Below are 15414 nucleotides of genomic sequence, written 5' to 3' on the forward strand. Positions count from 1 at the left end.
AGTAATTGTTGCAGATTTACGGATGACCTAAGTGCGGGGGGTATTCCATTGACCTAAAGACCCCCTCTCTATTTTACTAACGTGCTAAATATCGGCGATGACTTCTCTTGAATTCTTCTTCGCTATCTATTTCATGTTTAGTTTTAATTCGTATATTGTTGTATGGCGATGGTTTGCGGAAATGTTTGATACGAGTATATTGTGGTGCGTATAAACTCTTTGAGGTGGATTTTTGACATTTTTTTTTTTCAAAGTATCGTTATAGTTTTTTTTTTTTTTTTTAAATATTTTTTCGATTGTTTTTTTTTATTTTTCGAAGTGTTCGCGAGTTTTAATATGTGATTCGACTTAGACGTATAATTAATGTTCGAAATTGGTTGGAAAATTTTCCACTTCGCTCGTATCAGGTATGTTTCTTTACTTATTTATTATTTTTTTCAATTTTAAATTGTTTCGTAGGATTATTCCTTACGCTATGGTCAATTAAAATGGACTTCTATAGCTAGACTATGCTTTTAGAAGTAGATTTAAGGGGGGTACTTTTTTCTTATCAAATTTACGTAAGAATTAAAATATTATAAATTTATGTAATTATTCCTCAGCAGATCAGTTGATGGTATGAAGATATAATTTTTTTTTAGAAAATTGTATTCGCGATGTAAGTACCTCCAGTTCAACTTCGAACAATCATTTTTCTCGAGTTATTTCGTTGACACCTACTTTTAGGGAATTCAACCATCATCGAGCTTACGGCAATATAATTGGGTCTTTTCTAGACTAAATCTTAATAATTTGCCAAATTAGGCACAGCAATTTACTCGCTGCGGGCAATTTTTTTTCGCAGGTATTCGATGAAAATCGTAGGTTTGCATTGAATTTTAAAACCAGTTCGTAACCGTGTTGTTCTTCCGCATCGTTTGAGCATTTTTTTTTTTTTTTTTTTTGGAATTCCCCTTTCGTAATTTTTTTTTTTTTTTGCATGCGACTCAAATCAAACCGCGATGCAAATTGGTATCGTTTAAAAGATACGTAGCCGGATGGAAAAAAATACTTGATTCGCTTCCACCATTGAATAACCTGTTAATGGGAAATAAACGGTAAATTTTTCCGTTTGCTAGATCATATCGATCATAATGAATTCTCAGCTCGTATTAGTAACTATACGACTCTTATATGTTAGATAAGCCATCATATGATGCTATATACTCGTTTCGTTGGCAATAATAACCTATCATGGAAGGCATCATAATCATAATATTCGAAAAAATGATAATATTTTGTCAATTTTCGGGCAAATAGGTCTACTTGAATGTGAAAATACACGATATTGGAAATTATTGAAGGTCTCATTTGTACTTACATCAGATAAAATGAGATTAGTACATAGGTAAGTAAGTTAAACCAATTTTTTTTTTCAATTTTTTATCCCCACCTGCACTCGTTCAACATCTTATATCTTCAAAAAATTGCTTTATTGTCATCAAATAGCAACAGGTGGAAAAGTAGAACGAATTTGTCCAAAGTTTTAGGGTCCATATTTGCATTTTTTTTCAGCCCCTGCGAGCCGATTTTTTTTTCCATTTTTTGAGTGTGTTGTGGACATATACCTATGAGGGACAACCCCATAAGAATTTACAAGTATAACCTCCCCTCACTCATGATCGTCTCAATATAATGACGACGTTTTTCAACTCGATTTATTCTTTTCCAACAATGATGGGGTTACTTGTTTTGACACAGAAATGCGAGTTGAATTTATCAATGTGTTTTTGACTCCTTGTTGGGTATTTTGTAACTTTAAGTTGCATTAGGTTTAGATTGGTAACTCTGTTTCTCAGTCGCTTAGCAATTCAAGTATTTTACACATGAGGAACACCATTGAGATTGTTATTGTAGATTAGTTAACGTGCTTTCATGTGTTTTATTGGTAAAATGACGTTCACATTCGATCCATTTTTATTTTTTTAAAGAAAATTTGAGGTGGATTTCGGTGTAAAATATTGTTATTGATGAATCGAAGCCACTGAACGCGAATATGACGTCCAATTTTATGCTACTTTCATCCAAACCCTTTCAGAACCTTTGCCCACACCTCAATTTTTACTACATTAAAAGCTGTACGGTTTTTTTTTTCATAATATCAGAGTGTCGACTACTAAAATCAAAAAAGCGAATTTCTCGCCTTTTTTTGCTTTTTTCTTGCTTCCAAAAATGAAATTTCTTACCACTCTTCGTATTTACGCATGTAGATAATCTTCGCTAACCCCTCTAACCCCCTCCCCCCAACAAAATTTCTCAAAAATTTATTCTTCAAAGCAGAGAAGTGAATTAATGTCTCAAATGAAAAAATAGTATTAAAAAGACGTAATAAAAACAAACGTTGAGGCAAGTCTATTGAAGTGAATTCAATCGTATGATGATAACAGTAACATATCAACAATTTTGAAAAGTTAGTCGTTCTGTTCAGAAAATGAAAAATGTGCACTTTTCAAATGGTTTGGGTTTGGGTATTACCTGGAAATCAAAAATTTCCTATTTAATTTTTGAATAAAATTCTTAAAAGTTTTGAAAATGCATTCTTAAATAGCCCGAGCGAAACGAGGGCAAAATTTTTGGAAAATTTTCAATTCGAAAAGTAGAACAACATCAATTTTAACAAAATAAAAACTTGAAATTTTGGTGGGATAACTTCAATTTTTCACAGATTTTTTATGTGAATTCTTGGAAATTTTCTTGCTTTTCGAAGGAATTTCTATACTATTTTACATCTTTCTTGCCACCCATGCAAATTTCTCGCCTTTTTCTTGCCAGTAGACACTCTGAATATTGATGTCGTTTCGCTAAAAAATTTATCCTTCTGAACACAATTATGACGTGGAATTTAGCTCTACTCTAGACTCTTGAAAATTTTGAAAAAGTGATTAGTTTATTTCAATAATTATTTCAGGGTTTCCTCTTTCGTCTGATTTCTAAGAACAAAGTGCATAATAAAATTTCAGAACACAAAAGTATGGACTTGAACAGAACATTTTTCAAACACTTGACACTTTCTGTGGTGTGGAGGGGGGGGGGTGTGAGGAAAACTTCAGTGCTTTTATTCGACGAAAGAAAAAAACATTCTCAATTCACCAAAAATCATAAATTCGCAATTTTTGTTGTGTTTCTTTCAGTTTTCGATCTTTAGTGTCAAATTCAAAAATTTACAATGTGAAGCAATTTTGAAGATTTACGATTTGAGAGGTACCAAAATTGACAAATAATTTTCAACCTTAGAAGTTTCAGTGCAGAATTTTCGTTTTCTGAGATAGTTTTGAATGGAAATTTTGCACCTTGATTTGTCTGCACGTATGGCGAAATTTTACACTTTTTAGTGTTGTTTTCAGCAAATTTCAGGCAAGATCAAGTAAAAGTGTAGACTTTTTCGCCACAGTCCTGGTGGACACCTTGAAAGTTTTAAACGTTGGAAAAAATGCATTCCTGTCCTTTAAAAATGACTTACAATAGAGAAAAGAAAGCAAAGGAATCCACTTCTGAGAAATAAATCGAAAGCTTGAAGTTTGATTGAAAAAAAAATCAAGATTTTAAAATGAAAACGTTGAAAAGCAGGACAACTGCAGGACTTGCAGGACTATTAAGACACCCTGAAGAGCTTGGAAAGAGTCCCGAAGAACTCTTGAGATGGCTTGGAAAAAAATCTAATCAATGTATTATGGGCAGAAGAATATATTCTTCGAATAACCCGAAAATATGCGCATGTTTTATGCGCTCATTTTGTCAAAAATATGCAAAAAAATTTCCCTAAAAAGTCGAAATATGCAAAAATATTCCCAGTATTTCCTACACAATACGGGTATCGTTTTACATGGGAAAACAATAAATTCAATTCAATAGTAACCTTGAAAATTTGATTACGTGATAAATCTTATATTTCGAGGCAGTTTTTTATATGTACAATGTTGGTGTTTTCCATTCAAAAAAAAAATGTGTGTTCACAAAATTACGAAAAATAAAAATTTGTGCTCAAAAAATCACAAAAATTGCCATTCAAAAAAATGTGTGTTATTTCGAAGAATTTTGAAAATATTCCCTAAAAATATGGGGAAAATGTGAAAATTGATTAAATAATCTGAAATATGAGTCAAATGAGGTAAAAATACGCTAAAATATGCAAAATAACATTAGCTCATTCGACTCGAAGGCTCTTGATTCGCAGAGATGTGTTGGATATTCCCTCCCCAATAGCACAGAAAAAAAATATGCCAAGTAATATGTTCTTCTGCCTTAAATTTATGACTGCTGTATCATCTTATGTATTTCATGCTTATAGGTAATATCGTGTCTGACTTTTTGGAACTTTGAAAAAAAAATCAGTCTAATCACTGTGAATTCTCAAAATGATGGCAAATTTTCAAAAATGGCTTTCTGACGTCTTTATCAGGCTTTTGAAAAATGAATGTGGTCATATTGAGTTGCTGAAATTACGTCAGACAATCGGTCATAGTTCTGGAAACTTGGAAAAATAGAGTTCTTATCGATGGCATTACTTTAATAATCAACCATGATAAGAAACTTTCCTCGAAGAGAAGATTTTACTCCGATTCCTTCTTTTTTTTCTTCTGAATTTCGAACCAGCAACTACAACCAAAAATGAACAGACCTTCGACCAGCTGTTTCTTTTCAAAAAGACATCGATTCAGAATTCAATTAAGAAAAGAGGCCGGGGGGGGGGAGGTAAAAATTTTCCGAGGAATTTTTTCTCATCTAAGGACATCATCTGAGCTCTTTAGGAAGAAAATCGCTAACTTCGCCCCTTATTCGGTTTGATCCTTCAGAGGTTCAAATTTCGTGAAGACTTGAATTAGATGTCATCAAAATCAACACGTACCTAATTGTAATATTTTTAAAAGATCAAAGTTGAATTTTCACAATAAAATCTTAAGATTTTCAGCAAAAGCACACGAACAGAGAACTATCTGAAAGTGCTTGAGTGCTCAGCCACGTGCTTACTGATAAATGATAATAACGTACATACCTATATAAATGTACTATACGATTGTAATATGTAATAATTAGTGCGCCTTCACGCTTGTGTATTTAAAAAAAGATGAAAGGGAAATCCAAGAAAATTTGTGCAATCTTGAAGGGTATCAATTTTATTCATTTTTCAACAGGTTGGCATTGTTGAAATTTTATAAGTAGAATTTTTCTATTCAAATTGAAGTATTCAGATGGTCATAAAATGTTCTTCTTACCTCCTAGCTCTTTCGCACAACACAACATGAAATTCCAAGCTGTTGTAAGTGTTTTACGTTCTGTTTCGATACTTGTCTTATCTATGATAATAAATTGGAAAATGAAAGTAAGACATTTTTTCCACTTTTTTAATGAAGTACGCATATTTTGTTTGTTTTTCGAACTGTCAATGTTCCTACCTGTTTAAAGGTAGTCTGTAAAAGAAGTCAATTGTTAATTCACCTGTTTTTTTTTTGTTTTTTTTTCAAATTCAAAAATTAAAATTCGTAACAATTTTTAATAAAAATTGAACTAAACCGACTATTTAGTCTAACGACTCAATCATTCAACACTCAACCCGCAATTTGTAAACCATCATAAGCATTACATCAAACGACACAACCACAGTTTAAAAAAGGCGCAAATACTTGTACCTCATCGTACGTAGATGTACATATGTACGAAGCAAACACATACAATACATTACGTTGATAAATATGTTTTATGCACAATTCTCTACCTATTATTACGAACACAACATTCCACCTTCTTCGATGACTGCAGAGTTAGGTATATGAATTGAATCAGCAAGTACCTAACCAGTTAAACTAGACACACATGACGATAAACTAGTTCAAGTGATCAGGTCAATTTAAAATTCGTAGAAACCAATTGAATTTCAGATCGGTAATTGTGTTCTGTTATTTTTTTTTTTTTTGCCAATATATTCGCTACTACACATACACATCATCGTGGTAAAAATATGCGATAATTTCGCGTTATCAGAAAATTGGACGGAATTTTTTCGACGATTTTTGTCCTATTATTGTATAATTATTATAATTTACGTATTAGGTGGCAATTATTTGTACAGGTATATCTTATCAAATACATAACATTTGAGAAGAGACATGCTAAAAAAAAATAGTATATAAACTCGTAATATTTATGCGAAGATATAGATTTTATACTCAATTGGTGGCAGTGTCTGGGAGGCGGATTTATCCGCCTTGTTCAACGCATAAACTAACAAGTTGTAGGTATAGGTATACCAAGAAGTAAAACTCATTAAGTAAAAAACATGTTAACAGCTCCAATGACCAACGGTTAAATTACTGTCGTAAATTTTTACCACCAATCACAAAACTTAATTACGTTATGGTGCTAGGTGATATTTTGTTGTATCAACCAGCGATTAATAAATTGCTACCTGTTTCACAGATAATTTTCATACATCATTCGTGACAAATCGAGTAGGTATTCTTACTTGTGTTATCTTTTAGACTGTTCGTATTAAAGATAAAATATGTAATAGGGAGTTTAATTAAATGATGTATGTATATGCTTCGACTCGAATAAGCTGGCACTTAAGATGATACTGATAGGATTGCAATTTTATCGAGTTATTCATAACTATGTACTTACTGGCGCGGAGTGCATAAGTACGAAGGAATCTAGATGACTATCAATACATATATGTAAGTAATATATTTTAGAGATTCATTCATTCATTTATTCGCATAAACGAAAAAAAAGTATAGGTATATTTTCAGTGGCAACCGCAGACAATTTGAACAGGTGTGCCAATTTTTCGAAAAAATTTCCACCCCCTCCTCCAAAATTCTCATTCTGACCCAACAGAAAGTATTCGAACAAACGAGCATAAAATTGGAAAAATTCAAATTTCAAATACAAAAGTACCCACTGAAAATTATGAAAAAATGGAAATTTTGAGAAATCAATTAAGGTAAGTTCTAGAAAGATGAAATAATTTAAAATTTAAAATAGTTTTGAAAAAATCGAATGTTCAATGAAAAAATGAACCAAATAAACGTAAAAACAAAATCTGAATTTCAAAACTTGAAATGGTCGAGGAAACAATAAAAAAGAAAATGTTGAAATTTAAAATTCCAAGTGATAAGTCTTGAAAAAATTTGTATCTGCAATAAAAAATTGAAAAGTTGGAAAATCAATGTTAAGGGTTCTCTCATGAATATTTATTTAGTCGGGGGGCCCGCATAAGGATTACCTGCACCCCCCTGCCGATTCTCCGGGACAACTTTTTTCTTAAAGGGGAAGTCCTAAGGAACATTTCTGGCCTTTGTCCTAAAAAAAAAAAGGTTGCCCTACTTACAAAATGGCGGCCATTTTGATTGACAGGTCAGCAGAAATCGCAGGTTTTGCGTTCCAACATGAGACTTTCACGGAATTTTTTAAACCGTACAAAGGTAGATCGAAAGAGCAGGCAAAAATTCATCACCTGTCAAAATTTCAAGTGCTAAAGTGCCTTTTTCGAGTTTTGGTGAATGTTCAAAAATCAAATTTTGGCCAAAATGTGAGAAAAAAATCAAAATTTTACCAAATTGGCCTAGAAATCTGAAACTTGGGATATATCCTATTTTCGACCTGCCAAATCGATTGGAAACAGTTTCAAACCGTTTTGAGCAGTTCTGGAGGCTCCAGCAGATTTTCGAAAAATCGCTGTAGGCTCCAAAACGACTTGAAAATCACCTGCAGTCGACTTCATAGCGTATTGAAATTAGTTTTCCGAATGAATTTCGGCATTCCAACTCCATTTGATGAAATTTTGTGAGAATTTCGAGTTTTGAAAATCTCCTGGAGCCTCCAGAACTGCTCAAAACGGTTTGAAACAGTTTCCAATCGATTTGGCAGGTCGAAAATAGGATATATCCCCAATTTCAGATTTCTAGGTCAATTTGGTAAAATTTTGATTTTTTTTCACATTTTGGCCAAAATTTGATTTTTGAAAATTCACCAAAAATCGAAAAAGGCACTTTAGCACTTGAAATTTTGACAGGTGATGAATTTTTGTCTGCTCTTTCGATCTACCTTTGTACGGTTTAAAAAATTCCGTGAAAGTCTTATATGTTGGAACGCAAAACCTGCGATTTCTGCTGACCTGTCAATCGAAATGGCCGCCATTTTGTAAGCAGGGCCACCTTTTTTTTTTAAGGACAAGGGCCAGAAATGTTCCTTAGGACTTCCCCTTCAAGAAAAAATTTGTCCCGGAGAATCGGCAGGGAGGTGCAGGTGATCCTTATGCGGGCCCCCCGACTAATTGTCAAAATCACCACGACCAATTTGTAACATATGCTCTGTCAGCCCATCATATCATATTTGATTGACGTCCAAAATTTAACAATTCTAGATTAACACATAGAATTTATCATAACCAAAAATATTATGTAATTCAATTCAAGATGTATCGATGTATCATCTACTGATATCAAGTCACTTATGTATTTATACTTTGTGACATCAAAAAAATGAAAATGAAAATGTAGGACTCATCAAGTGGGACTTTCAGCAGGTAATTTTTCGAGCACTCGTGGAAATTTTTTAAGGTGTGGGAGGAGGTGTCAAAATTTACATTCAAGTTTTTAGTCAAATTTTTGTAAAAAATGATGTCTTCAAACACCTTGTGATTTAATTTAAACAAGTAGACGTCAAAAATAATAACGTTTCGCTTCCAATTTTTCGTTTTATTTTCTCCTTATCAATTTTAAAAATTGATAAATATCACATCATGTTCGCTTAAAATCAAATTATTCTTCAATTTCAATTGTAAATATTTCATAAATATTATTATTATTTACTTCGAAATTTTGAAATTCGAATACATAGTTATTTTTCGTTGGAGAATTGAAAATGGAAAAAGAAAAGAAAATGGGCTCGAGCAAAGCGAGGGCAAAAGCTCGCAGGAATGTATAATTCAAAATCTAAAAAGGTCGACAAATCAGCCCTTTTCTACAAAATTTGTTAAAAATTCCGAAAAAGGTCTCATTGAAAAAAAAAGTAGGACGTTTGGATGAAATTGTTGAAAAATAGGACTTTAGTACCTAGGGCTAAAAGGGCTTCTGAGAAAAAGTAGGACTTAAGTGGTACTAAAAGGACCAGTAGGACCTGTTACACACCTTGAACTGTTGAATAAATTGAAGGGGAAAAATCTCAAATTGATAGGAATAAAATTAAAAAATGATTAGCACGAAAGAAAAGGTTGAAATTTCAAATTGAAAAAAAAAAAAAATAGATCAGCAATTCGAGATATTCAAATTCGGGAAAAAACATTCGAGAAAGTGATCGTTCAGGATTTTGTTTTTTGGGAAACTTGATTCAGGAAACATCCCACTCGGGGAATGTCCGTTGGAGAATCCGGATTCGGAATTTAGGGTCCTTCCGCTCCTCCCAATTTTCCCCTCAAAAAGGCACAAAAATAAAGACAGCATTTCAAAATGTGTTTTCAACCCCCTGAAAACATTCATTTTTTTGAAAAAAATTACGAGGATGGCTGCAGTAAGCTCAAAACCTGAGAAAAAAATATGAAGTGATGAAAATGGACTTTCTTGTGAAAAATAATGCTGCTTATAATAAATAAGGTTACTTAAGTCGTTTAGTGCTATACTCAGCCAAAGCCCCTGATGAGCCTCACCCCTCATCTCAATTTTCACTATTTTCGAAGTTGAACTATTCACTTTTGACACCAAATTTTGAAAACTCGACTAGGAACTCTGACATAATATTGAAATACGAGAAACTGGGTAGTCGAGAAGGGGACAATTTGCCCGAAGCCTGTGCTCTCCGGAGAGCCTGGCAAAATAAAGGCCCACGATGGAAGAAGCCCCTGCTTTTCTACTTCTCAATACACAAATTTTCGAAAGCTTTATCGACTAATAAACAACACACAATCTTCAAATTATCGACAAAAAATATGTGGCGATGTGATGTCTCAATATGAAAAATGCTCGATGGTAAATTTGAGTCAGATTTTATGTCGAAAAAAATGATGAAAAGGAAATTTATTGGTCTAAATTCGACTTAAAATTTGAGCCAACTCGACCCTATTTTTTTGTCAAGATTGTGTCGAGGTGGTTTGTCGGGCCTGCTTTTCTACTTCTCAATACACAAATTTTCGAGAGCTTTTAACTTCTGAAAAATACCTATCATTCAACTATTGAAATTTCAAAGTGAAAAAATGAACTTCTCGCAAACGAAGTATCGTTTTTATGCCTCTCGAAACGAACAAATTTTCTCAAGAGCTTGCGCCCTTACTTGGGTTTGTTCTCTTTCATTTTCAAAATCAACATCCTATAAAAAAAAATCTTTCAGATTCTAAAATTTTAAAAGTCAAAAATAAACTCCCGACATGAAAAATATCGTTTTTAGTTCTCTCCAAATACAAATTTTAAAAGTTTTCGTCTAAGGCCTGTTCTTTTTTTTTATTATTTTCAAAATCAACTTCCTAAAAAACATCGTTTTTAAAACTCTCCAAATAAAATTTATTTACAACACCTAATTCGCACGTTCAAAAATCAAAAACAGTAAATAATTTTTTTTAAGGCTTACAAAAATGATATTTGCCGACAAAATTGGTATTAAAGGTAAAAAGAACCTTTTAGCGAGAAGTTTGTTAGATTAGGAAGAAATAACTCTTGCTTCTCAGTTTTTACTATTTATTAGTGCAAAGCTTTTCAAACACCAAGTGTTCATCATCAGGCTTAAATCACTATTGAACAAAATAACCAAGTCTACAAGCTTATATACTAGTGTACAAGGGTGTGGTAGTTTAACAGTACAAGGGTGTGGCAGTACAAGGGTGTGGTCATGTGGAAGAGGGTGTGGTTGTAGGTGAGGATGTGGTAGGAGTCATGTCTTCAAGTTTGGTTTTAATAACAGAAAGTAGGATATTTTCTAAGGGTTTTAAGTCATTATTTAGTAAATTTGTTTTGTTTTTCTTCATGGCTATTGCTTCCCTAATGTTTAATTGAGATGGTTTATCTATTTTTTGTATGAGGTTCAGGTTTTCAAAGGAAGTAGTGTGGTTGGTGGCAATGAGATGATCTGAGAGAGCAGACTTATTTTCATATTTGTATTTAGCATAATAAAGATGTTCCTTGAACCTCTTTTTGATGTTTCTTTTGGTTTGACCTATATAAATTCCTTGGCAATCTTTACATTTGATTTTGTAGATGCCACTACAGTCTTCAGGTTTGTCTTTGTCTTTAGTGTTACCAAGAAGGTTTTTAATTTTGTTATCATTGGTGAAAATGGGTTGTATGTTGTGTTTTCTGAAGACTGTTTTCATTTTATTTGTGAGAGGGGGATAGTAACTGATCCTAACTCTTTTGACATCATCTTTTTCAGCAATAAAAGTTGTGGCATCTCTGATTAGTTTTTTGTTTTCATGTTTTCTTATAAGTTTTTGGATAGATGTTTTTGTGTAGCCAAGGTTGGAAGCAATAGACATGATGTTTTTTATTTCTTTATTTTGGTTATTTTTATTTAGGGGGAGATTTAAACACCTGTGTATCATGCTGTTGAAAGCAGCAAATTTTTGGTTCCAAGGCTGGAAAGAGTCTGAAGGAATGTAGTTATTGGTGTGGGTGGGTTTTCTATAGATATCAAATTCAAGATGGTCAGAATGTCTAATGATTAACATGTCCAGAAAAGGGAGTTTGTTTTGTTGTTCAAGCTCATAAGTGAATTTGATGGTAGGATAGAGACTATTTAAAGCATTGAGGAATTCCTCAATGTTGAAGTCTTCAGGAATGATACACAGGATGTCATCAACATATCTAAACCATGCTTTGGGAAAGTTTTTATTGTTCTTTTTGAATTTTGTCTCAAGGTGGCTCATGAAAAAATTTGCCAAAAAGGGAGATAAGGGGTTGCCCATAGCTGTGCCTCCTGTTTGTTTGTAGTAAGTTCCATTTATTTGGAAAATGTTTTGGGAAGTGCATAATTTTATAGTATTCATATAATGGGTTATTTCTTTTTTGTTGATATTTTGTTCTTTTAGCCAGTTTTCTATCATTTCTAAAGTCTCAGGAATAGGCACACTGGGGAAAAGATTTTGTACATCAAAAGATATGAGCCTGTCTGTGTCATTAATAGTAATCCCTTGCAGTTTTTCTGCAAGTTCATAATTATTTTTAACTTGAAGAGTTTCAGGAAAAGGAAGGTTTTGGAGGTTACAAAGGAGTTTTTTGGCAATGTTATAGGAAGGAGAGTTGATATTGGCCACAATTGGTCTCATAGGATAGTTAGGTTTATGGATCTTGGGAAGACAGTACATTTTAGGAACTTTAGGATTGGAAGGAAAAGGAGTGTTATTAAGGAAGGGAGTAGTTTTCACCAAACTTTTCACTTCTTTCACCATTTTATCCACAGGATCACTTTTTAACTTCTCATAAGGTCCTTCATTAAGAAGGGTTTCACACTTTTCCAAGTATTCATCTTTCTTCATTATTACTACGGTGTTTCCCTTGTCTGCTTTCATATAGTAGACACCTTTCTGTCTCAAGCTTTTGATGGTGTTGTTGTGGGGATGAAATGGAATTCTTGTTGGTTTATGGGTTTTGATGATGTCTACCACTTCTTTCTTTATGCTGATTTTTGTTTCTGAGGTCTCTCTCCACAATGAAGCATCCACATCAGAAATAATATCTTCAATAGGAGGCCTCATGGGTGGTAAAGAGAATTTTAGACCCTTGTTTAGAAGATCCAATTCTTCTTTGGAGAACACCACATCAGTTAGGTTTTTCACATACACAGTATTCTCATTAACACCATTACTGTCACTGCCACTGACACTAACAACATTGCTAACACCACTATGGTTACTTTTTTCTTTTAACAGATTTTTCAACTTTTTGTTTTGTGAATTTCTTTTCTTTCTCTTTTTCTCCTCAATTGATCTGAACATCTTTCTTTCCATTTCATCCCACTGCAGTTTTGGTATGGTCTGGCTTAGTTTTTTGTGAAGTGCATATAGTTCCACTTCTATGCTGGATCTTTTTGCATACAGGCTGTGAAGCTCAGAGCTTAACCAATAGGTTTTGGCTTTCTCTAGAGCCCTTTTTGTGGAAGGAGTTTTCACTTTACTGTTAAACACCACACACTTAGGGAAAACATTGTGTACCCTACACTGTTTAAGAAAACTAATATCAAGAGGTATCAACTTCACCTTAGTTTTTAGACTTTGGTATCTGTTGAATAATGAATTAGGTTCATTCCAGCATAGAAGTGGAACTATATGCACTTCACAAAAAACTAAGCCAGACCATACCAAAACTGCAGTGGGATGAAATGGAAAGAAAGATGTTCAGATCAATTGAGGAGAAAAAGAGAAAGAAAAGAAATTCACAAAACAAAAAGTTGAAAAATCTGTTAAAAGAAAAAAGTAACCATAGTGGTGTTAGCAATGTTGTTAGTGTCAGTGGCAGTGACAGTAATGGTGTTAATGAGACTACTGTGTATGTGAAAAACCTAACTGATGTGGTGTTCTCCAAAGAAGAATTGGATCTTCTAAACAAGGGTCTAAAATTCTCTTTACCACCCATGAGGCCTCCTATTGAAGATATTATTTCTGATGTGGATGCTTCATTGTGGAGAGAGACCTCAGAAACAAAAATCAGCATAAAGAAAGAAGTGGTAGACATCATCAAAACCCATAAACCAACAAGAATTCCATTTCATCCCCACAACAACACCATCAAAAGCTTGAGACAGAAAGGTGTCTACTATATGAAAGCAGACAAGGGAAACACCGTAGTAATAATGAAGAAAGATGAATACTTGGAAAAGTGTGAAACCCTTCTTAATGAAGGACCTTATGAGAAGTTAAAAAGTGATCCTGTGGATAAAATGGTGAAAGAAGTGAAAAGTTTGGTGAAAACTACTCCCTTCCTTAATAACACTCCTTTTCCTTCCAATCCTAAAGTTCCTAAAATGTACTGTCTTCCCAAGATCCATAAACCTAACTATCCTATGAGACCAATTGTGGCCAATATCAACTCTCCTTCCTATAACATTGCCAAAAAACTCCTTTGTAACCTCCAAAACCTTCCTTTTCCTGAAACTCTTCAAGTTAAAAATAATTATGAACTTGCAGAAAAACTGCAAGGGATTACTATTAATGACACAGACAGGCTCATATCTTTTGATGTACAAAATCTTTTCCCCAGTGTGCCTATTCCTGAGACTTTAGAAATGATAGAAAACTGGCTAAAAGAACAAAATATCAACAAAAAAGAAATAACCCATTATATGAATACTATAAAATTATGCACTTCCCAAAACATTTTCCAAATAAATGGAACTTACTACAAACAAACAGGAGGCACAGCTATGGGCAACCCCTTATCTCCCTTTTTGGCAAATTTTTTCATGAGCCACCTTGAGACAAAATTCAAAAAGAACAATAAAAACTTTCCCAAAGCATGGTTTAGATATGTTGATGACATCCTGTGTATCATTCCTGAAGACTTCAACATTGAGGAATTCCTCAATGCTTTAAATAGTCTCTATCCTACCATCAAATTCACTTATGAGCTTGAACAACAAAACAAACTCCCTTTTCTGGACATGTTAATCATTAGACATTCTGACCATCTTGAATTTGATATCTATAGAAAACCCACCCACACCAATAACTACATTCCTTCAGACTCTTTCCAGCCTTGGAACCAAAAATTTGCTGCTTTCAACAGCATGATACACAGGTGTTTAAATCTCCCCCTAAATAAAAATAACCAAAATAAAGAAATAAAAAACATCATGTCTATTGCTTCCAACCTTGGCTACACAAAAACATCTATCCAAAAACTTATAAGAAAACATGAAAACAAAAAACTAATCAGAGATGCCACAACTTTTATTGCTGAAAAAGATGATGTCAAAAGAGTTAGGATCAGTTACTATCCCCCTCTCACAAATAAAATGAAAACAGTCTTCAGAAAACACAACATACAACCCATTTTCACCAATGATAACAAAATTAAAAACCTTCTTGGTAACACTAAAGACAAAGACAAACCTGAAGACTGTAGTGGCATCTACAAAATCAAATGTAAAGATTGCCAAGGAATTTATATAGGTCAAACCAAAAGAAACATCAAAAAGAGGTTCAAGGAACATCTTTATTATGCTAAATACAAATATGAAAATAAGTCTGCTCTCTCAGATCATCTCATTGCCACCAACCACACTACTTCCTTTGAAAACCTGAACCTCATACAAAAAATAGATAAACCATCTCAATTAAACATTAGGGAAGCAATAGCCATGAAGAAAAACAAAACAAATTTACTAAATAATGACTTAAAACCCTTAGAAAATATCCTACTTTCTGTTATTAAAACCAAACTTGAAGACATGACTCCT

At 33.2% G+C, this 15414-nt stretch overlaps 2 protein-coding genes across 3 annotated transcripts in view; one reads left to right on the plus strand and one right to left on the minus strand.

Moving 5' to 3' along the window:
• LOC135839250 (slit homolog 3 protein) overlaps positions 1–15414 on the minus strand; it is a 660297-nt gene that overhangs the window by 437153 nt on the left and 207730 nt on the right. The gene's annotated exons all lie outside the window — the stretch shown is intronic.
• Positions 136–15414, plus strand: part of LOC135839252 (uncharacterized) — a 79775-nt gene continuing 64496 nt past the window's right edge. Inside the window, exon 1 of the mRNA XM_065355188.1 lies at positions 136–407. The gene's annotated coding sequence lies outside the window, so the exon portion shown is untranslated. The remainder of the gene's footprint in view (positions 408–15414) is intronic.

This window comes from Planococcus citri, chromosome 3 (genome assembly GCF_950023065.1).
Source record: "Planococcus citri chromosome 3, ihPlaCitr1.1, whole genome shotgun sequence".
Classification (NCBI taxonomy): Eukaryota; Metazoa; Arthropoda; class Insecta; order Hemiptera; family Pseudococcidae; genus Planococcus; species Planococcus citri.